Below are 24,086 nucleotides of genomic sequence, written 5' to 3'. Positions count from 1 at the left end.
TATACGCTAGCGCGCTCGATCGCCTACGCGTCAAATCAGGTTATTCCATTTATCATTATCATCGTCTCTCGCTTTGATCTGCTGTTTCACGCATCTTCCCTTTCAGTCCGTCAGATCGCAGAGAAGCCGCCCACGCGTGGCCGACTAGCCAAACTTACTCGGTCTTTTGTGTAGATCGACACGTTGTTCTGGCGACTGTCGTATGCGATCTTGCGGATCGCCTCGCGCGATTTATCGTGGGATGTACGCGTGATTGTAGCTCTGCGCGCAAAGACACGCGCCTGAAAGATGCTCTTCTCGAAATCTGCACGCGGCTAATTGCTGTGCTCGAGTTCCATCGGGTTTTCACGATGCTTACCGCGCACCAAGTCTTCAATTATTATTCATCATCACGCCGTGTTCTTTGTCTCCTTTCTTACGCGACAGCTCCTTCGCTACCGTCGCGTAGAGCTGCTTGGCCGCGCGTGAATTATGCTCATCGGAATGAGTCGAATAATCGATCATGCGCTCACTCGAGTCTGAACAGGAGTTTTATTCAGAGCATCTTTGGTGCAGCTTGTATCAACTGTAGCTGGGAAAATAGCCATAAGAATAGAAGGAGAGCTAAAGATTAGAAGGCAAAAGAAAGCGAGATAAGGTGGCGCGCGTCAGTCCATACGTAGACTAGAAGAGTACGTTTAAATAGACAACGGACATTCAAGGCCCAAGCGGGCCTCCTAGTCTTCGATGACACCATTGTCGTACTCACGTACGCACGTGAGTTTGCCCACGACGTGCGGTGTGGTCCACGTACTCGTCAAAGCATTTATATTCGATATTTGACAGCGAAAGCAACGCCTCGCTCCTCTCTCTCTCTCTCTCTCTCTCTCTCTCTCTCTCTCTCTCTCTCTTCTGGATATTCTTACTTATCACAAATCTATATCTGCTGAATCGTAGCCCCATTGTTTGAATTGCTCGGCCACACAAATACCAAGTCAGCGGCAGCTATTACATCTACATCGGCAACTGCTGCTGTTGCTATTATAAATGATGCTCTGGCTCGGCTCGGCGTATACGCATGGTCAAACAAAAAGTCCAGGGAAAATATTTGGCGTAAATTGTTGCCGCTCGTATGTCATAGGCAACGCCTCCCACACAACACCGCATGATTGACGTTACCATAATACTCAACTATCTACACTTTTACTTTTTCCATCTACAGATACGTATCGGGCCTTTTATACCTCCAACTCTATATATACAACTAAAGATCTTTCTCCAATGCCCTTTCATTGTTTTCCTCATTCTCATTATCAATTTCTTTCAACGTAGATTAGCGCATTATATTGTTAATCATACCTGTAGCTTCGACAATTTTTCACAATAAATTTTTTGGTAATGCCGAAGCTTCAACATAAATTACTGTTACATTTTTTTTTTTTTTTTTTTTATTTATTTAAGCAAGTTGAACCCATTCAGGGTTATTTTGCTGAGAAAAGAAAAGCATATACAGAAAAGTTTTACAACGTCGATTAGGTCCTGATCGTGAGTACTTAGATTACTAGATTACAGTTTGTAAGGAACTTATGTATATCGACTGCGATGTTAGCATTTACATTGGATAATAGTACAGTACTAGAAGAAGGAAGATACATTTTAGAGCGCTTTAAACTTTGGATGAGGCCAAGTCTCTGTTTATCAAACAGAGGACACTGCCACAGAATGTGATCAAGATCTTGGTAGTCTGAACTGCATTCGCAGAGGGTATCGTAGCACAGTTTGATCTTATAGAGAGAAGCTTTGAGATTATAATGGCCAGATCTGCATCGGTTAATTGTAGTTATAATTTTGCGGGAGAGGTTAAGCTTAGAGAACCAAGGCTTAGCTTTGTTATTGTGAAAGTATGTGAAGTAATTTATGCCCTTAAATGTACCTTCCTCGCATAACAGGTCTCGAGTGTTATTAAGCGCCAAACTTTTAAAATGTCCTTTGAGGTCAGTGAAAGGAATTTTGAGACTACAATCGTGGGGGATTGTGGCTGCTTGCTTAGCCAATGCATCGACAGCTTCATTTCCAGGGATTCCTGAGTGCGCTGGAATCCAAATAAGCTGAATTATGCTTTTGCCGTATCTTTGATTGAATTCACTTATATTTTTTCTAATTTCAAAAATATAAGGATTGATTTTGATGCTGGGATTAGAGTTTTTCAGAGAGAGTAGCGCACTCAAAGAATCTGTGAAAATGTTAACATTTTGGTCGGGGTGATTGAGAGCAATTTTGACTGCTTCATTGATAGCGATACATTCCGCAGTAAGGATAGACGCCTGAAAATCTATACTTTTAGTCAGTTGAGTGTTGAAGCGTTCACAAATAATAGCCGCGCCCACTGATATTGCACTATTTGATTTACTGCCATCAGTATATATAGAGTAAGCGTTGTCGTCGTTTAGGCGTTGATTAATGAGGGAAGAGGCATTAACATTTTGACTGAAAAGTTGGCCAAATTGAGTATCTATTGAAATATTGCTGAACAGAGTTTCATAGTTGTAATAATAAATATTGTATTGGCTATTGCTGTAAATAATATTGTTGTAGAAATTGTAGCTATTGATACATCTGATGAGTAAACGTCGGCTATTATTTAATTTGCTATGTTTGTGTTGGGATTTATTAACAATTCGACGAATATTTTTGTAAGCTATCAAGTTGCTGTTGGACAGTACTTTGTTTATGTAGTTGTTGCACAAAAAAATAGCTCGTTCTTCGATGAAAGTTAACTTAGATTCAGAAAGTAAAATATTAGTAGGCGTGCTGTTTCGGTAGCCTAATGCTAGTCTAATTGAAGCATACTGAGTCTTTTCGAGTGCGTAAGAGCCGGCTAAGGTACAGGGAAAATAAACAAAGCATCCGTAATCTATAATCGATCTAACATAACTTATGTACAAAATTAATAGAGTATTTGGACACGAGCCCCATGTAACGCCTCGCAAGAATTTAATGATGTTATTGGCCCTTTGCGTTTTCTTTAGGACAGAGCTGACTTGCGGTTTGAACGTGAGTCGATAATCAAATAGTATTCCAAGGAAGCGCGCTGTTTCACTTGAATATATAGTGTTGTTTTTTATTTTTATGCAAGATTCACCGGGTAAAATTCCAGACTGGTTGAAATGAATAAGGACTGTTTTGAGAGGGGCCAGATCCAAACCAATTGCTTGAAGGTTGTCGTATACAATATCGATAGATTTTTCGAGGAGTCTTTTGCAAGAAGAGATTGGAAGTCTTTTGCAGTATAATGCTATGTCATCAGCGAATTTAGATATTTTTACCGACTTAGGCAATAAGTTGCAGACATTGGCTATGTAAATGCAGAACAGGAGGGGGCTGAGAACCCCTCCTTGCGGAACACCCTTGCTGACAATTCGCGTATAGTTCCCTAAAGCTTCAGTATGTATGATTCTTTCCCAAGTTAAGTGCTGAATGAATTTAAGAAACATAAGTGGGCATCCGATCTTAGCTAGTTTATCAAGGAGGATTTCAAGATTAATGTTATCGAATGCTCCTTCAATGTCGAGGAATGCTGCGAGAACATCTCTTCGTTCGGAGAAAGCTTCTTCGATTTCGAGAGTTAAACCGACCAAGTTATCAGTGGTGGATTGACCTTTTCTGAAGCCTGACTGAAATTCTGGGAGGACATTTTGATTTTCAACCCACCATTGTAGTTTAGCTTTCAACATCGATTCGAAAATTTTGCATAAGCAGGAACTTAGCGCGATCGGTCTAACACCTTTGCCCCCCGGCTTGTCGATAAAATGAATGTACGATTCTTTCCATTGTTGTGGAAACGTGTTGGCTTGATACATTTCGTTATATATGTCAACTAAAATGAGTTTGTATTTAAGAGGGAGTCGTTGGATGGCTTCGTAGTCTAAGCCGTCGACGCCGCAAGATGATCTGGTGCTTTTACTATTAAGAGCTACATTGAATTCCGAAAAATTGAACAATGATTCAAGCAGTTGGTTGGACTGACAGTCAGGAAAGTTATTCGGGTTATTTTGACACCAATCAGGGCTGATACGGTTAAGGCAGCTGTTAATGTGTTCGGTGTTTTGGTGGTTTTCGGAAAAGCTAGAAGGAGAGACTTTTATCCACTTATTTTTAAGGAGTTTCGTTTTGTTCCAGACATATTTTTGATTAATACTAAAATTTATAGACTCGGCAAAATTACGAAAATTGGACCTTTTTTTAAATTTAAAAGTCTTACGTGCTACGGCCACGGCTTTTTTGTATTCGATGAAATCATCTATCTTTTTGGTAAACCTCCATTTTTTAAAAGCTGCTCGTCTGAGTCTCTTGACTTTGTCGCATTCCGAATCCCACCAAGGAACTGGATTCCTATGAATTTTATTGTTAACATTTTTTTTGATAGGAGTATTCGTTTTTATCGCGTACGCTATTATTTCTGTAAAAATTATGTATTTTTCGTTAGGTTGAGCTAGATCGTAGTCAGCAGATAGAAAGTTGAAATAATTATCTTCTAAGTTTGTAGTGACTTTTTCCCAATCGGTTCGAGTGGATTTTAAATTGAAAGTTTTTTTACGATAGATGATTTTGTTGATACAGATGTCGATAAGAATTGGAAAGTGATCAGAGCCCCAGGTCTCATCATTTACCAAAACATTTATTTTGTCAGAGATGTTGTTACTTGAAAAAACTAAATCGATGTTAGAAAAGTAATTGGTGTTTTTTCGAAAATAAGTCAAGGAGTTATGGTTGTGCAGAAATGTGTCCGTATTGTTATGTGCGGAAAGGAGACGTTCTCCGTTATCATCATCGTTATTACAGTTCCAAGCAGTATGATGAGCATTAAAGTCGCCCATAATGAGAGTGTGACTGTTAGTATCGAGATTATTAAAGACCGTATTCCAATCAGCTTGAGTGTGAGTAGTCCCCGGGGCTCTGTAGTATGCGTGAAAAATAATATTGGGGTTAACATTGGTAATTTTGAAGGCGAGAAGTTCAAAAAATTGGTCTGGGGTGTTTAGATTAGATATTTCCGTATATGCTAAATTACATTTTATAAACGCAATAATTCCTCCACCTTTTTTATATAGACGGTCCTTGCGCAACGTCTTGAAGCCGGGGAAGTGCAATCTTCGATCTTGATCTTGTCCAGGATTAAGCCACGATTCTACACATACGAGTACATCGACTTCTTTGAGGATCTTGGAGACTTCTTCAATTCGAGCTGTGATACTTCTGCAGTTCCAAAAAATTATTTTCAAATTTTCTTGTAGTGATTCCGTCATATTAAAAGTTAGGTTTGTGTTTCTGACTCACTGCTTGCGTCAGTATTATTTAACTCGTAATTTTTTAACTTTTTGATTAGTCTTGTACATCTTGCCTTGAGCTTAGCGTCATAAATAAGACACTTAAGTTTGGTAATCATCTCACATAAACCAGAGAGGTCGGTGGTAGACTCAAGAGCAATGGCGCCGATATCACTTCTGCCAAATGTTATACTTAAAAAGTCTTTGAACTGATCGTAGGTTAAACAGTATTCTGTTGGGTGGGTCAAAATCTCGCTTTTAACTGCAGTTAAAGATTCATCTAGCTCGTTCTCGTTGGGGCTGGGTGAAGTGTCTTTTCTAAGTTTTTTTTTGTAAGGTGGTTTGAGTGTATCTTCAAATGAGTTAGGGGCTTGGCTGCCACTTGCACTTGAGGTAGCAGGTGATCTAAGGCGAGATTGCTTCACATGAGGAGTTTTGAATCCGTCGGTGTTTTTCTCAGGGGAAATAATAGTATTGCTGTCATTAGGTGGCGAGGTAGAAGAGTTGACAGTGGGCTGTGTGGTAGTCGAGGTTTCTGTAGTTGCGGTTGAGTCGGAGTTGTTAATTATCTGCACGGGTGGCGACGCGTTTTGGGGGCACTGCTTGGCTATGTGTCCCGTTTGATTGCAGACAAAACAACTAGTGGAATCTGTGCTAAAATATATCCAATAATTGGTATTGTTAAAGTTAATTTGAAGTGAGCTTGGCAGTGATTTTTCATCCTCTTCTTTAATGTAGACTTGCCGACGGAAAGAAAGTATGTGTGAGCGTCCAGGTTTACTTGCGCTTGCACGAATGTAATGAACCTGTGATACTGGCTGTATATTTTTCGATTCTAAAGCCTCAATTAAGACTTGGTTCGGTATAGTTGGATTTACGTTCGAAATGACAACACGTTTATTTCTTTCAATCAGAGGTCTAATGGTTAGTACATGGTCTTGAACCAGCACTGTTTTGTTTTCAAGACTGTCGACAGTAGCTTTAGAGGAGAGAAACACACACACACCACTTCCTGATATCTTTGACATGAATTTGATTTCATTTACATCGATCAATTTCTCAAGTCCGTCTATGTAGTCATCAATAGATAAACCTTCGATGGCTTCGATAACAATAGCTTGCTCACTTTTAGGCTGGGAAATAGCTTGCGCGTAGGATGAAGAAACTTTTTTTTGAGTAACACTTTGGGAGAGATTTTCAGCATGGCCTCCATTTCCGGAAACCATTGCTTCCAATTTAGGCAGTCGCCTAGAACAACGCTGCACAGTATCGAGGCAAACAATCCGAGTTCACAGAGGAGACGGCACACGTCTACTCGCTACCACGGCTATGCGCCAACTGAATTACTGTTACATAAATATATTGACATTTCTTTATATTTAATGTTTCAAAACTGGAATTTCATTAAACTTACAACTTTATACACATTTAAATATTGTGAACAGTACACGGAAAAAATTGATCTGTTATGTCAAGAAGAATTTAATTTAAGTAAGATAATTAATTCCTCTTGTAATAAAATTATTGCGTCTTATTACAAGACCACTTTCTCTTGTCTCTTGTTGGAAAAGATTTGCATTGCAATCTATTAAATGGGAAATCCTACTATATGTATCTTATTCCGAAAAAACAATTCCGAAGCATATATAAGTGTAGTCCCGTGCTTACTCCATTCACCAACCTCTAGGAAGAGAACAACAAATATAATCTGTCGTATTAAAAATTTTAACTTTGGAGGTTCAGAATGTCAGAGATTCGTCATTAAGGCCGAATTACCGATATCTAGAAAGAAGTTGTTATACGGTTAACTTCATTAACCCGTTGTTAGTAAGTCTGAGTTTGTCATCATATGCCTACGCTATTTTATAACTTCTCACTCTATTTTATAATCACACATCTTCTCTATTTTATAGTCACATAGCGTAAAATTTTAATTCTGTCTGATTCATCTTATCTTAGTCCTGAATCTCTTGTGCCAATGTTAGGACTGTTACTCGATCTAGGAGAGGTCACCGTACAATTGTATAGAACTTTTGTTCGGTTGGAAATATTAATAAGCGATATGATGCTCTGTATGGTGATAAATAACTGCACTATGCATGTAAAGTATTATCACAGCATCATTCCGACTGACCTGCGAACCCTAGGAAGGAAAGCAACACGGTGCGCTTAATATGCGGCATCGTCGCATCAAAGCGTATCTTACCATTTTTTTTACTTTAAGACTCTGAAGTAAAAAAATTGTTTATTAACGAACATGCCGTGGTAAATCCGCACTTCGAAATTCCAACTGCATTCTCAAAAGGTCTAAACTACTGCTGTCAAGTCAGGAATCAAAAAAGCCTTTCCCAAATCCCAACAGCATTTCTAAAACATTCGGCTAGGTACTGATGGAAGAGATCAATGATCACTAGAAAGCAAAAGCATATGTGCATGGTCGCTTAGCTCACTAAGTCACTAACAAGACTCTGAGAGCTTCGAGAAACGTTTGCGATAACTATTTAAGACTATACAGAAGTGAGATAGATTCGTTGTTCGACTATTTGTTGCCAAACCACCTCCTGAAGTAAACTCTCGCAAGGAAGTTCATTCCTGAAGGCTGAAGACACGATTTGGGAAGCAGCTGGCTCGCGCCAAACAGTACACGAATTTCATGTCAGAGCATGTGGAAATTAGGCATATGAAAGAGGTGCTAGTATCCGAAGTCGACAAGCCAAACGTACAATATTTCTCATATCATTCTTATGGCGAATCTTTTGATAATTACCTGAATGCTGGATCGAAACAGAAAAAAGATGTACTAATGTTGATCGATTTCTGGTCTTTTGCGTTAGTAGTATTCGCATGTGATGTGGTGAAAATGTTTAAACAGGTCTGGTTACATGCAGTCTCGCATATGGTGAAAAGAATCTGAGTAGCTACCTAGGCAGGTGGTAGTGTAAATAGCTTGTCGCTTGGATGGCTGACATTCATTGACAAGAGCGACAGTCATCGGCTTGTGGTTAGGAGTGAATGTTGAAATAAGTGCAACAAAAAATCATGGCAATTGAACTGAAAATTCTCTAAAATTCTTAAAAAAGAACAACAATTTTTGTATCCATACTCTAATTTACAAATTCATGGCTTTGGATGAACTATTGCAAGTTAGAGGAAAAAGATGCATTCTCATATTTAACCTAGTCATCACCGTATTGCGTCATTCTTGCTTCTCGAGAAAGTGCAAAAAATCTTAGTCTGCACGGAGACCAAAGTCTGGTGCAATCGTAGCTATATGGAAAGTATATTGATTACTGAGAGGCAGTCATATGATATACGCAGTGCCGTATGAGAGCTATAACGTGCGCTCGTTATCGTACTATCCAACAAGAATAAAATGAGAGCTCTCCCTACCATCAAAAGGAGACCTGTCCGACCATTCACGCACACTAGAGTTAACCTCTTCTCATCAAGACATCGTCAGCACTAGGATAAAAAAATTTGAGAGATACACAGCAATTTGCAACTGCTTAGTCATACCTGTAGTTTACATAGAAATTGTATCAGATCTCACGTCGGCCACCTTCCTAACTACCTGCAACAGGTTGGGTACATGTGCGCTCACGAATTTTTTATTCGATAAGGCAAGCACACCATTGAGTTTGGGTGATATTGTTAAGGAAAATACTAAAAGTCAATTTAAATGTATTAACTTGAATTAACACTGAAATCATCGATTTTATGCACATATTAATAAATTCGTAAACAATCATTACATGTAGTAAAAATTTAATTTAATTATATGTTTACTGAATTCGTATTATTCGTCTTTCCCTCGACACAGATAAACTAAAAAAAAAGTGCAAAATTTTGCTTTATACACATAAACTAATTTCACGGCTCATATGCTCATGGAAAATCAATAATTATTATGTATTCATAAGTTGTCACGCATAATCTCCAATTATTATCTTAAATAATTAATTTTTTACACTAAATTCGATCGAAACTGTAAATCGCATTAGAGAAAACAACATATATAGTTGAAAACTAACATGCAACGTGTTAAATGTAATGTCCTAAACTTGAAGAGTAAAAGTAGGAGGGGAAAGAGAGAGGAAGAATGTCCTTGTGAGCAAACTAGATGAATCTTCTCGTAGGTGAAATGTGGAAATTTCAAATACCTACAAAAATCACATTTTCCATGTTTTGAAAGACTTGTTAAAATCGCATGAATAGTTTTTCGATCCTACATTCGGTAGAAACAAATCCAGTGAGTTCTCACTCGTGAAATTCCGCCGCCTATGCCATTAGTTCGTAGATTTATGCTACGTACACATACATACGTCCTGATGTTTCTTAATTCTATAATTAGTTTAAGACAACTATTTTTTTACCGTAACATAATTTCTTGCACAAGGAAACAATAAGATCATTATTAATTACTTACTTGAAATCTACCTTACTAATTATTTTTGTGATTACGTTATAAGAAGAAATCTCATTTGGAAAGGGAAAAACATAGAATTGAAAATATTGATGCCTAATGAAAAAATATATGTTCAACATGCCGTATAAGGGTGTCATTTATAAAACTGTCTTCAGGGGAAAATAATAAAGTAGCTCTTTAGCTGATCGTGCAAACGAGTCGTGTAATCTACATAATAGGTAGCAGTTAAATGTATATTAATTGGTAGATCTGACGGGCGAGCTAGTGGGATAGTGCAAATGTGGTAGAAAAGAATCGGAAGTGAAGAGGTAGAAGTAAACGCAGCTGCTGTTCTGGCGAAATGAGATTGCGTGGATTTCCTCGATCTACAGACTGAACTGGTGCATGCCTATCTGGCGACCGCTTATCACACGGTCGCATGCAAAGAACAGGAATGGAGGTTACTAATCTACGCGAATAATCCAGTGTTGTTAGTCCAAGATTCGATATCACGAAAGCTATTGGTAGACAAGAGGTCGATAGAGCTGGCACGCTGTACAGATATTTTGACAGAATGATCGTAGAAACGTTGAATGTGATCGATCGAGTAACGATGAGAAAAAAGTGTGGAGCTCGTTGCAGAGCAGACACGGAGGGACGGAGGGACGGAGAGACGGAGGGAGTAAGCCAAGCTCTTAATAATGCGCAAAGTCATGGGCGTTCCATTGAATAGGCGAGATATAGCTCAGTAGCTGCCTACTTAGGCTGCGGGAGAAAAAAGTAAAGGAGCTCGAGAGGAGGTGCGCTGCTGCTCGAGGATTATTGTTTCCCTTGATCTCGAGCTGCGGCCTGGCTCACATATTTTTCGACCGGTCGTGTGTGTACTCGTGCGCGCGCGCGTGTTTGTGCTGACGATCGAAGGGAGTCGAAGGGAGTGTGCCGAGGTGGGAAAGAGCCGCGGAAGAGGAGTAGGCGCTGTTTGCTTAGCAGCGGGCAGATACCCGGCTCGCTAGCGACGCTGCAAGTCACGAGTTAACAATGGTACAAATAAGACAGGCACGCGAGGCAGTGAGGGAGAGAGCAAGCCAAACTAAGCCAAGCTCAGCGATAATACAGAAGCACCCTTGACTCTCTGCTCTCTCGCAGCTCGTTCGTGATTTTCGAAACTCGGCTTCTCGGCTTTGGCTCGCTTTCCAAGCAGACCCAACGGTCGAACTCTCGATCGAGCTCTAAACTTCCGCGGCAACCCGCTCGGCAGCTCCACGCACCTTGTCATTATCGCGAGGTAGCGCGAGTGCGCAGGCACGGCCAGATGGAAGAACGCCAGGCGAAAGTTATGCGCGTGGAAGTTATGCCAGCCCCGAGGACAGTGGGGGCCCACCCACAAAGCACGGCGATATCTCCGGGATGACAAGCAGCGCGCGCGCTCGCTACCGGTATTGAACCTGGCGCTCGCATTGTTTTTCCGGCTGGTCCGGCTGCTTCTCGCTCCTAGTAGCCACGCACACCGCGAGGTTATTTGCATCGGAACCCAGCTTGGCACTGCTCTAGAGCGCGCGTATAAGTCGACTTGAACCGAGCGAACGCGAGCTGCGCGAGGCTTTTTCTTCGTCTTGTTCTTCTTTCTCCTCCTGTTGCTGGCCTACATGCGATACATTTATAAGTAGCCTGCTCTCTCGACAACTCGTGTGTCCATGCTTAGTTCGCTGCTCCGTGTGATATGCTGCCGTGAATCGGGCCCGCTCCTTCTTCCTTGGCCTATCGGCTTATGCTGCCGCTGCTGCTTCTTCTTCTTCTTCTTCTTCTTATCCTCCTCTTTGCACGCCTGTGTTTCTGCTTCCTTCTGCTGCCGCTTCTCCTCCTTCTCCTTTCGGCACTTTACGTTCATTCACGTTACTCGCTCTCGTTCGGCCTCCGTACGTGCTGCGCGCGCGCGCCCGCGCCCGCATTTGCCTGCCAGCCGTTCTCCGTTTTGCTGGGAAAGCATCCTCTCGCGCGCACGGACGACGCCGCAGCAGCTCTCGCGATTTATGCTACTGCCCTCTCGGAAGTACGTTCGAGTGTGCTTGTCCGGTTCGAGGGAGCATTGCCGGACTCGTCCGCTATTCGAATGGGATCGGCGAAATGGCTCGGCGTCGCCGGTGTCGCGCTTCCGCGGAAAAGCGGATAGGAGGAGAGCAGCGAGGGGGAGGCCAATGGCAGGCACGTCGAGGCTAGCCGTAGAGGCGTCGCTCGCACAAGAAGAAAGCCATATGGTTTATAGTGATTACACGGGTTCAGCTCTCGGCCATAAACCATCGGATGCGCCGACTCTGCTTCTTTTTGTTCGGCGCGGCTCTCTTTGCAGGCTCGATAGATCGGCCGAGCCCGCCAACAGCTGATGCGCGCGGGCGGACCGGCCGCTCGTCGCAGCCCTCGTCGTCGTAGCTGCCTCGGAGAGCGAATTCCGCGAGGCAAAACGACGAGCAGCGTCGCCGAGGCTAGGCGAGCAAAAAGTCGCGCGTGCGGAGCAGATCGAGTCGACTCGGCGCGGCGGCGCGGCGGCGCGGCGGCGCGGCGTCGGGCTCGAGAAAAAGAGGCCAGCGGGAGCAGAGCGACCTGCGCGCGCGCCTCCACGAACGAGTTCTCTCTCGCTCGCTCGCTCGCCCGAGCAGTCCAGATGAGCTCGGCCAATCAACACCGGGAGCCGTCCTACCGGAATTTAAATAATAATTATAGTGTTTAATGTGATATGCAGGCGAACAGCCGATACGGTCTACCCTCCTGCTTGTCGCTTCTCCGCTGGACTGGCCGTCACTTTCGTTCGCAGCGCGAACCAGGCTAAAGACTTTCCAGTCGTAAAGCCAAGTGAAAAAATGCGGCGGCGACGCCTGTCCTACTGCGGAATCGCGGAAGGAAAAATCGGACGCGTCGTTGGCCGTTCGCGGTTCGCGGTTAGCGCGGTGCCCGCGGTCGCTCGCTCGCACCGCACATCCATTAAAGCACTCCTAGGCGCGCAGAGCCTTTTATACCAGCTCATTTCACAGGCACTCCGCTCGGCCGCGCCGTTCGAGACTCGGTTCCTCGCACGCGTTGCTTTCTCACTTCGGACGTGCATTAATGGAATTTATTAGACGCAGTCGCCACCTCGGCTCGCTCGGCTAATGGATTTTCAGGCGTCATCGTCGGCCCGCGGCCGTCGCAATGGAGAGGTGGGCCAACGGACCGGCGCGCTCTGCCTCGGCTGATTGGCGATCGATTCGACAATTCTAATTTATAAATCAACAAAAGATGGCGCTTCGCCTCGCTGCCGATGCTTGCAACGCTCGCTCCATCGCCAGTGCGCGCGTTCTTCTCGGAAACGCTAGATATAGCTAGACGAACGAGTATTCCGATCCAAGGCCAGCGCGCAGCGCCTAATCGATTAAGAAAGCAATCAATCGTCGCGCGACCAGAGTTGCAGGCTGCGCAGGCTGGCTCGCGAAGCGCGATGGCGCAATAACCTGCTTCCGCGTAAGTGTAATAAGAAGTCATTCAGCGGAATAGCACGCTCGAGACGACGAGCAGTCGCCTAAAATACCGGCCTACACAAAAGCTGGAAAAAGACGAGCGGGAATAAGGGACGCGAGGCTGCCCTCCAGATAATCCGGCTATTAGAGCTGTCCCCGAGAGACTCCGCTGGGCCGGCCGAGAGGCGACGCTCGGAGCTCAGCGTCCAGCCTGATGCTTGCCAATTTGTCCTAACAGGACCGCCAGCGACTAAACGTGGTCTCTCTCTCTCTCTCTCTCTCTTTCTCTCTCTCTCTCTCTCTCTCTCTCTCTCGTCTTATCCCGACGGCCGACGCTGACCCGTGCTGGCGGCTCAACGTCCGAATCGACAGAAAAGACGATTCCTCCTAACTGGACAAACTGAATCACATTGATTGAGCGTCTGACCGCTGGGAAAATACACGGAATCTGTGTGCGATAGCGTTTTTCTTCTTGCTATAGATAAACTTCGATTCCCAGACTTTTTATGCTTATCTCGATGACCTTCCCTCGCTTTATTTTCCTTTCCTTTATTCTCTTCTCTATAGCCGTTCGCTGCACTCTTCTCGGAAAACAAACGTCCCGTTTGACCTGATTTTATTTGCAAATTAATAGAAAGGATGATAGCATTCGGGAGTGATTAAAAAGGGCCGAGGAATGTTGTGTTTCGCATATAGGTAAAGTAAGCGTTCCTCTAGCACTAGAAGCACTGGAAGCACTGGAAGCATTAGAAAAAATGAGTCGACGAGCAAAGTACGAGCGGGTCTGCCTTTCCCATCCATCGTCATCCCGTCAGCGGGAACTCAACCTACGACCAGGCGTCGTTGGAACAAACGTAGAGAATACTTTGGGGACTGCGCGTTGCCGTTGGTCTTTCGCAGTGCGCGACGCGTGCGCTGCAGCCGCGCACCGTTGCTCGATGTACGTGCCGCAGTCAATCGAAATCCTAGCGCTATCTGGTCCGCAACGGTTCCGACGGGGCGAGTGGCCAGGTGGCGTTGTTACGAAAACAATGCCAATAAGCTGGCGGTGGCAAGGCCAATAAGTTGGTGGGTCGCGCCGCGTCCCGCAAAGAGCAGCATTCCAACGAAATTAGCAAACAGTTCGGCGGCCGTGAGGTGGGCGCAGGTAGACAGCCGTTTGGCTGGGGCGATATTAAACGCAGCCAGCGGGGCGGTCTGGCTACGCGGCTCCTCGTGCTCGCGCTAGGCACTGCCGGTGCGGCAGCGGTCGAGCGCCGAGCGACAGCGCGCAGCGTATAATCTCAGCTGTTATTGATGGCGCTGCTTTGGCACACTGCTACCGTGCAAGTCCTCCTCCGCGCCTGCCCCGCTTTCGTCCGGCATCGAGGGCTTATCTGCCTCGCGTATACCTCGCCTCCTGTCCCGGCCCCGGCCCTCTCTCCCTTCGTCTTGGCTCCCCTCGCGCGACTATCTTTGCCGATATCTGTCTTGTTATTGGTTCGCATCATGCCTTCATTTTCTCATCGCTTCGAAAAAATGTAACACGAGCAAAAGGACTCTTGGCGTCTGCCTGCCCGCCCGCCTGGCTGCCTGCTCGCCTGCCTGCCTGCCTGCCTGCCTGCCTGCCTGCCTGCCCGCAGCGCTTCTGCCTCTTTTCCTTCCTCTTGGCACGTTTGAGAAGCAATCAACTGGCGAGAAGCCCGGCAGATTCATTCGGCCAATTTTTCAGGCGGCATGAATTCTAGTGTCGCGACTGCCTCGAGCTCGAGCATCCGGCCGAGGAATGGTCGAAACAGCTCGAGCACGCACGCGGAGCCGATGTACGAGTACGTAGCGTTTCCTGGCGCGTGACGTCTCTCGAGGATCGAGTGCGCGCGCGCCTATCTATCTGCGATCGCGACACCGCTCACTGGGCTCTTTTTCGGATGGGCGGGGGTTCCGCGCGGCTTATCTACCGTCGGCCCAGGTCGATAGGGAACCACTTATCCAGGACTTACTTGTCGAGGAGAGCTTTCTTTAATAGCCCCCTCGCATTAGCTATTCCGAGCAATCCGAGCTGCGGAGGCCGCGCGAATTAGTTTTACTGCTGGAGCTGGCTGCGTGGATCGATTGGCAGCGAGCTTGAGCTTCCGATCTTGCGTGTCGTCGTTCACACGGCCGCTGCCGGAGCAGCTCTTTGTTTGGCGTGTAGCGGGCAGCACTCGATTCCCAAGATTAGTGCGCTAGTTTACGATCGCGGCGTATCACTTTTGTTGTTGGCCATTTGAATGGCAGTATAAACGCCGAGCGAAGCCGAGGCGAGGCAATATTGGCCGATCAGCATCCTTTTCGCGGCAGATCACAGCGCGCCTATACGTGCCATCCCCCTCGATACAAAGTAGTCGAGTCGTAACGGCCGGCCGGCAGGCAGGCAGGCAGGCAGGCAGGCAGGCAGGCAGGCCGGCCTCGACTACTCGAGCGCATCGAGGGGTGACGCGCAGCTCGTAGCTGTAGCGATTCCTCCCAGAGCCGCGGCACCGCGGCCAGAAGATATCGGCTTCTCGGTAAATCGATGGAGCGCCCACGCAGCGTAAAATTGAGAAGCGTTTACGTCGCATTCCCCTCGACTTGGGCTCGACTCGGCTGAGCGCGAGAGGAGATGCCTACTGGTCCCGCGAGCCGAGCCGGGAATGCCATTTGCAAATGGGCCACTGAATAAATCGCCGCTAATGGTTGTGGCCAGTCCACACTCTATCGGAAACGCCTCCCGAGCAGCTATCCCGCGCGGAGCAAAGCCATTCTGTCTGCTACTGCTGCTGCTACTTTATATTTTACGAGCGACAAATCGACGCGCCGACACTTTGCATTTCGACCTCTCAATGCGGAAGCGCATACTTAATTCGTGGAAGGGTAACAGATACGCGCGCGCGCGCGCGAGAGAGAGAGAGAGAGAGAGAGAGAGAGAGAGAGAGAGAGAGAGCGGGAGCTGCGAGCAACAGTCCTTGCCCATCATTTTTCATGCCAGCTGACTTTGACTTTCAGATGCGACGATCGACGCTGCTGCTGTGCAAAGATCCTCCTAGACACCCTCGGATACATTCCAACTAGTAATACCCCATGCCAATTACCCACAAACATCCCAGCAACTTTTCACAGAAAACATCCCCGCTTTGCTTTGCTTAGCTTAGCTTTGAAAAGCCCATTTACATCTTCCGCTACTTTATAAATATTTATCCAAACACTTGCCCCTCTCGTAACCATCTTCTGCTAGAACGATCTACTACACTTTCTTTCTCATGGTTTTCTATTACTTGCAAACTCCTTCACTTTGCATTCGCCAGTGTCTAACTGCCTTTTTCAACATTGTTAACGCAGTGCTGCGTTCCACCCAACAATCGCATTTTTTCTAAAAAGAAAAAGAAACAGAAAGAAACGCTGAAAACGGATTCTAGCAGCCCAGCTATATCCTGCTGTCCGCTAATGGTCAATTTGGTGTTACCGACTGCCAAGAAAATTCAAATACTTCAAAAACTGCTATGAAATAAATGTAATGCCACCCGACGTGACGCAACTGAGCACAGTACGGGCTTAGTGTTTCTATTTCAGGTGGCTTGAGTTGGCTACGTTGACGTAACTGCAACAACGTGACGTTGTTTGCAGTGACGTAGCGTTTCCATTGTTCAGTGGGCAGACCGACGCTGATTGCCCATCAATATGCCCATCTCGCGCGACTCTAATTCAGCGACAGTGTTGATCAATCGGAACGCACTGTACTCGCTACTGCTGCTGCCACTGCTGCCGCTGCTGGCAAGCGAGACCTGTCCTGCGTATGTTGTCTCGCACCCATCAGCTTCGACTCGGCGATTGCTCACACAGCTTTCTCATCAATTTTTTTTAAGCAACTATATACTTACGGCAACTCATTATTCTATCATACTTTCACTTTTTCGATACTTTTAACACCGTAATGGTCATACATTCGATTTACATTTTTTACAAACGATCGGTAAAAACATTCCGTAAATTAGGTTGACTTCTATGCTTCGTCAAAAGTCGCTTCGATCCGTATTATTGATCAATATAATAAACCCAACCCAATTCCCAATTAATCGGATATATTAATCGGATTCGATTTATACAAACAATAGTTAAGACTTCATAATCTGTAATCACGAGTGAAAAATAATTAGACGAAGGAAAGGCAATTTATTTAATCCGGATTTCCCAACATAATAATCAGAGTCGACGAATTTCTCAAAATAGTAACTTTTATCGAAAAGTAACGGATTTCCCGCTACTTTTGTGATATAGAAATTACTAAATGAATTACGTAAAAAGTATATCGACCAATGTAGAATTTGTCACAAATTCGTCATTTTCTTTGTGCGTATTTTTCCCAAGTTGAAGACGTGGAATGTGCACTGAAAACTTGGTCAAACTTTGTAAAGATTGACATACTTATGAATAATTATGCAGAATAATTTTTGAACAAAGAGCTTGACGAGATTGGACGACACTCCGAAAGAGAATATATTTACAATCGCATTTTCGAGAAATACTGTCCGTATATTTGTGTACGCGAATTTATGAAATTTGAAAGTGCACTAGTCCGTGGAAAGAATGAAAAGATAAAGTGACATAGGTGGCTTTGAAGGTGTTTATACCACATACAAGACTCGGAGAATCTTCAAGCACAATAAGCCTATCAGATTATAATTCTATTTTCGACACACAGGTTATCGTGCAATCCCATCTCGCTGAACAATGGCTACTGCGCTGTTTCGTTCGAATATCTTTTACGCACGCGTACCAGATACACACACACACGCACACATACACATAGACGTATTCACTTTAATCATTTTCTATTTACCTGTGATATTACATCCGAGATTGGAGCATATGTATTTTAAAATCATGAAGTAGATGGAAAAAAAAATATGCATATAATAAAGAATGAATATGACTTTGGTATTCGCAGTATTTACGTAAAACAATTTGGTCTTTGAAAGTGATAATATTGACTAATAACGACAGAGACGCAAGCTTAATGCTAATACCGGTGGATGAGAGTGGCATAAGCGAAATGTAAGAGGCGCAAGAGTCGAGGAGCCGGTAATTCGAAAATAAGATGGAATGCAGTAAGTGTAAGAAAAAGTGAGCAAAGAATGACAAGAGAATAGGTGTGGAGAGAGGAAGCAGAAAGGCAATCATCGTTAGTAGATTTATGTAAGAAGAACAAGCAACAAACAGAAGTGAAGACTGGCTAGTGGTGGTGGTGGTGGTGGTGGCGGCGGCGGCGGCGGCGGCGGCGATGAGCGGAGAGCAAGGCTCGATGGCGCGTTGGCGAGTTAAGTTAGGCGCATGGCAGACAGGCAGCAGCGATGTGTGTCGGGCTACGAAATGACTTTAGCCGAGTGGCCGCGGCGAGGCATGGGGATAAGGTAAGGCACGAGGCGAGGCAGGCTAAGCTTGCTCCCGGGCATCACGAACAACTGGTTGCCCTCGCCGACGTTTTGATGTTCCCTTGGCTGCTCTCATGCTCGGCCGATGTTTTTCTTTCTCTTTAGCCGCTGCTGCTCAGTCGCTCTCTCCCCGCAGCCTCTGAACCAGATTACGAGGCGAGTGCAGGCATGACGGTGGAGACGCGAGGATGCCCAGAGAATTAAATGGCCAAAGAGTCGAGGCGCGGCACGGCGCGGCACGGCGCGGCACGCCGAGGCGCGGCGAGGCGAGGCGAGGCGAGCAGAGGGCTACATGGCTTCGGGCGGTGCAGCTTCTCCCCCAACAAGTACTCCTCTTCTTTTTTCATTCGCTCTTTCACTGTTTCCCAGCTCATTTCAAAGTCCGATCCTCGTCGGTCGCCGCTGCTGCTACCTACACACACGTCGCGCTCATAGAACCTTATGGCTCGTTCTAAGAAAAACCACTACAAAGTTTCGCCCGATTGAAATAGCGAATTCCAGATAGAAATCCGAGATTGCCGTGGCAACGGTAGCTGCGATAAAGCACGAGCTTGGGCGTTTGAGTGGCGCGGCAATATCCGCAGCCGAGGCAGAGGTGGATGCGATCGTTTTTCTAATTGATGCCCCAAAGCAGTGGCGGCCGACGTCTCTTTCGCGCAGACGCGAGCCGCAGCCACTGCTGCCCGACTGATAGTGGCTCGATCGGCTAAAATGGCAGCGAATCTGCAATCGAGATGTGATGCTCGTCTTGTGCTGTGCGCCAGATGGCTGCCTGATTGGAGAGCTGTCAAACGACGAGAGGCAGCGACAGAGAGAGAGAGAGAGTCCGGACTAGCGATGGTGACAGGAGGGGCGTGAAAAACCGAACAGTCATCAGGACACATCGCAGACGGACAAGCGGAGGCGTACGCACGACACTGTAAAATTACCGCGTCAAAAACAATTATGCTACAGCCCACTGATTCGACCCTCACACGCGGGCCCGCTGCTCAAATAGCTCGACAAACTGCGAGTGCTCCTTTCGCTCTTTTCACTTCTCTCTCTCTCTCTCTCTCTCTCTCCTCTCTCTTTCCTTCGCTCGCTCGCTCACTCGCTCGCTCTTGTCGATTTGCATGCACGCCTACTCACTCGCGCGTCAAAAATTCTTGTGCACACCGCTCAACTTGGCATTCGAACAATTTTATTCTCGCTTCTCGTCTTTTTCGTCCGAGGTCTGACTAAACCGTTTAATACTACTGGCTATGTGTGAAATCATGGCTTAGCTAGAGGGATAAGGAGAATAACGTTGCTATGTATGGCAGTGGTAAAGCCGAGTAAAGAAAAGGGCCAAGCATGGCCCTTGAGAAGGCGCGAATCGAAAATGCAAAGCCGCGAAGAAAAAAAGACGCTCGCGGCGGCGTTGGTCAGCTGGGGTTGGCTATATGCTGTATCGCTTTCAGAAGTTGGCTGCTCTCTTTGCGCGTGTTGTGTTGGCGCGCGCGCAAGAGCCAGAGAGCCGCAGCTATCGGCTTGAAATCTAGCTATTTCACGAGTGGCGTGTGCTGTGCCGCTCGCGCTTTTTCCTCGACTCTTTGCATTGTTCTTATTCCGCCATTACCAAGGTACAAAGTGAATGTAAACATATCTTGATCTTGCCTGCGGAAACCTGTGAAATTCGTGTTCGATGTTTCTCTCTCTTGCTCTTTCGATGTTGAGCGCAAAGGCTGCGACTATTGCTGCTGCGCTATGCGCAGATAGAGAGAGAGAGAGAGAGAGAGAGAGAGAGAGAGAGAAAGAGAGAGAGCGCGCGCAGGGCAAAGCCGAACGGAACGCCGCGCATCGGGGCGCTGGCAGAGCGAACGCGCGCGACAACAATGGAACGCTTGATAATATCGCAACGAGGTTTGCCCGCTCTTTCTCTGTCTCGTTCTCTTTTGCGGCATCGGAGAACGATCGAAGCGTAGAGTGAAAGAGAGAGAGAGAGAGAGAGAGAGAGAGAGAGAGAGCAAGAGAGAGATGGCGAGGCGAAAGGGGCAGGGGGTGGCGGGTGCAGCTTTATGCCGGGTGGCGCTGCCTGCTGGTGCGTAAAGGGGTCCAATCAATCAGCCGCAAATCAGTATGCACGGCACGTTCTCCTAATGCCGCCACTCTTTCATCATATTCATTTGATCGCAACGCGTACCCACCTTCCCCCGGCCTTCTCTCCTACTACCGCCGCTTTGTCGCGCGCACGCAATCACTAATGGGTGCACGCTTAAAGATCGGCCCGCATGCTGCCACTACGCAACCTATACAATACAGCTATGCCGAGTACACCTGTGTACTGCACTTGCAACAGCCAATCCAGCCAGAGGATACGCCTATGCGAGTAGATCGATTCGACAAATACCTGCACCTACAGCCAGTCACCCCCAGTGTGAAGTGAATCGAGGATTTATCCATATGCACGGCCTGATTGCACAGGAGCCACGAGCGACGAGGCCGCGAGGCTTGTTTTTTAACGCCAGTCGATGTTTGTCTTGCGGAGCGCTGCAGCCCTAGACACAGAAAGAGAGAGAGAGAGAGAGAGAGAGAGAGAGAGAGAGAGAGCGATCAAGATGCCTGGGCAAATACGTAATCCGGATTATCGAGGATCCGCTTATAGCTTAACGGACACTTGCGTCGCGCCAGCGAACGATACACCGACGCCAGACAAGCTGCATCTTTTCTTTCTGCCTGACGCACAACTCTTTGCTCGCACTCCTTCTTATCTTCATCTTATCTATTCGCGCAACTTTGTGCACTGGCTCGCTTTTGGCTTTGGCATCCCGCAGCACACCAGCAAGCTGCTAGCTGCGAACAGCTAAGAGATCGCAGAGGACAGAGTAAAAATTGATTTTTGTTGGATGAGGTCGGAGGAAAGGACGCGGTAATGTAGCGCAAGTGAAAAATGTGCACGAATGCCACGAGAGGTGAAGTTGGTTGGCCGAAACAGCAATCAATACGGAGCAGGCGGACTAGGGGAGAAGCGTCGACTGTGCATTAGGCGCCGCACGATCGAGGCGTCGGCGGCAAAAACAGAGAGAAAAGAGTGTCCCGAGCAGTCGCAGTCGAGTCCGGCGCGCATAGTCGAAACGCAATTACCTAGATGCAGAAGAGCCGTGGCAGGACTGACGGCGGCGACAGCCGGCCCTGTCAAAATAGATAACGCTCTCGTCAGCGCCGAGTTAAAAACCAGCCTTGGCCAAGCTACGAGCTGCGCTCGCTTCGGGTTAACGTCGTTCAAGGGTCGCCAACAGCAAAGGAAAAAGTGAGGCAGGCGAGGAAGAAGAAAAAAGCGAGACGGAGCTGGCGAGAAGGGTACGGGGGTGGATGATGTCGCAGCTGACATCAAACGTCAGTCGGGATGCGCTCACTCGCTCGCTGGAAAATTGCTTTCCGCGTCGAGACTCTATCTGGGCAGAGAGCCAGCAGCGCTAAATCTTATTTTGCTCAGCCTAGTTTCTTTGGCCCGCATGCTCTTGCGCGCTGTACTCGGCAACTGCACTGACCGCAAACTGCAGTTTGACGACTACTTGCAGGCTTTTTACGAACGAACAGGCGCGGATGGAAATTGACACAACAATTCGAGAGGATAAATTAGAAATAGTTGCACGTAGCCGTTTAGTTAGAGAGAGACAGTATTTATGCAGTCTCGTGAGAGCGCTTCATCTCGTTAACCCTTTGGTAATGGAATCGATTGCCTGGCTGCCTGCCTAGCGGCCTGCCTGCCTGCCTGCCTGCCTGTGCCTGCCTGCCTGCCTGCCTGCTACCGACTACTACGGCCTCGCATGGCGGAACATTAACAGAACCTGTTCGCTTTCTAGATTGTTATTGCTGCTTTTAATGGCTTTCGCGGCTGCAAGACCTATGCTATTAAAACAATTAATCCGGCACGCACGGTATGTGCATATTTCAATCGTTCATCTGCCTTTATTGAATCGACTTTTTTGTCCCATTACAGGATTACATCTGTCGCCTCGGCAATTACGCAGTTAATCTGAGTCTAATGAAAAAAAGCAACAATAACACTTACGCTCGGGGCAATCGGTGCAATGCTAATTCGCGCCGCGTGACTGCCTCTAAAAAATGATCAACTCTCTAGCAGAAGAGTAGAACGGAAGAGAAGCCGCGGGCAAAGATGACATGTCCTCGGAGCGGCTGGCCGGGCGTGGGTCTTGCTCGTGGCGTCATTGTCGCCGGCTGCTCGCCAAATTTATGCAGGCCCAAGCGAAGCAACAGAAAAAGCGTCGGCGGAAAATCTGGTTGTACTTGTAGCGAGGCAGCGGCGCGGCAGAGGCTTGTCTTTTGAAATATTATATTAGGTCTTTGAGCTGCCCTATAAGTGGCCGCTGTTAAACTGTTGGCCGCGATAGCCTTGCTTAGAGCAAAGCTGCGTCGCCTTACAGCGTGTAAGCGAGACCTGCTCGTGCCGCTACGCTTACACGCTGGCCAGTCGTGCGCACGATGCGCATCGCGATAGCAGAGAGAGAGAGAGAGAGAGAGAGCAGCGCGCCTCCAATTGGGCCCAACTGTCCTTTGGCAGCAAACGAGCGCCGATCTCTTTCGCCACAAGTTTGCGCGGCGCGAGCGAATGTCATTATTGCGGCTGCGTTGCTCGCAGAACTGTAATTGCGCTCGCTGCGCGATTGCAGTTCTGCAAAGGGAAGGCCCGCCCGTGCGGCTTCGCATCGTTCATTTTCACGCGCTATTCCAGTGAGGCGAGCGCACCGCTCGTCGAATTATCATTGAATCGGTGTCTTCTCCCTTAGCGAGTTCCGATACCGCGCTAGTTATGAAATAGCGAGCGGTGCGCCGTCAATCGGCAACGCGACTGGAAGGAGACACTTTTTGAGCGCTTTCTCCCTTGCTACCGGAGCTCCTCGTCTAGCGGAGAAACCTACCGATTAGGTGCTTGGAATGTTCCCGACTAATCGCGACGCGCGAGTGATTGCCGCTGGAACAGCTGGAGAGGAGATAGGAGGTCGGTGGCTTGGCAAATTTTCGAAACGCGTAATATGTGAAGAATTCGAGATAGACGAAGGAGCATCGATTAAGCCGACGCGGCAGTGGCAGCGGCACCGAGCACAGGAGCGCGCGCGCACGAGATTCGAGAATCGTGTTAGAAGGAACACGTGTACCGGCGTCGCCGTATCAAGGCATCGCCGGTCCCTCCGCATTCCGCGATTGTGCATTACAATTGCTAATAAGCACCTCCTCCTCGCCGCGCCGCGTCCTCCAGCTTCTCCTCCGCCTGCTGCACGGCGCTGCGACTGGTCGCTCTCTTCTCGCCGTTATCCAGCTTCTGCAGCGAGTGGCGCGCACCAACAAGAGAAAGAGAGAGTGCACGGCGAAAAAGGGAAACGTCGCCGCATTGCGCTGCATCGCACAGCTGATTTTATATACAATGAGCAGGCGCTTATTGCGCTTCTCCGGCAGCGGAGGGAAGAGACAAGTAAAAAGG

Source organism: Phymastichus coffea, unplaced genomic scaffold (assembly GCF_024137745.1).
Source record: "Phymastichus coffea isolate CEN01 unplaced genomic scaffold, Cenicafe_Pcof_1.1 PCOF00040, whole genome shotgun sequence".
Taxonomy (NCBI): Eukaryota; Metazoa; Arthropoda; class Insecta; order Hymenoptera; family Eulophidae; genus Phymastichus; species Phymastichus coffea.
This window is presented reverse-complemented; position numbering follows the sequence as displayed.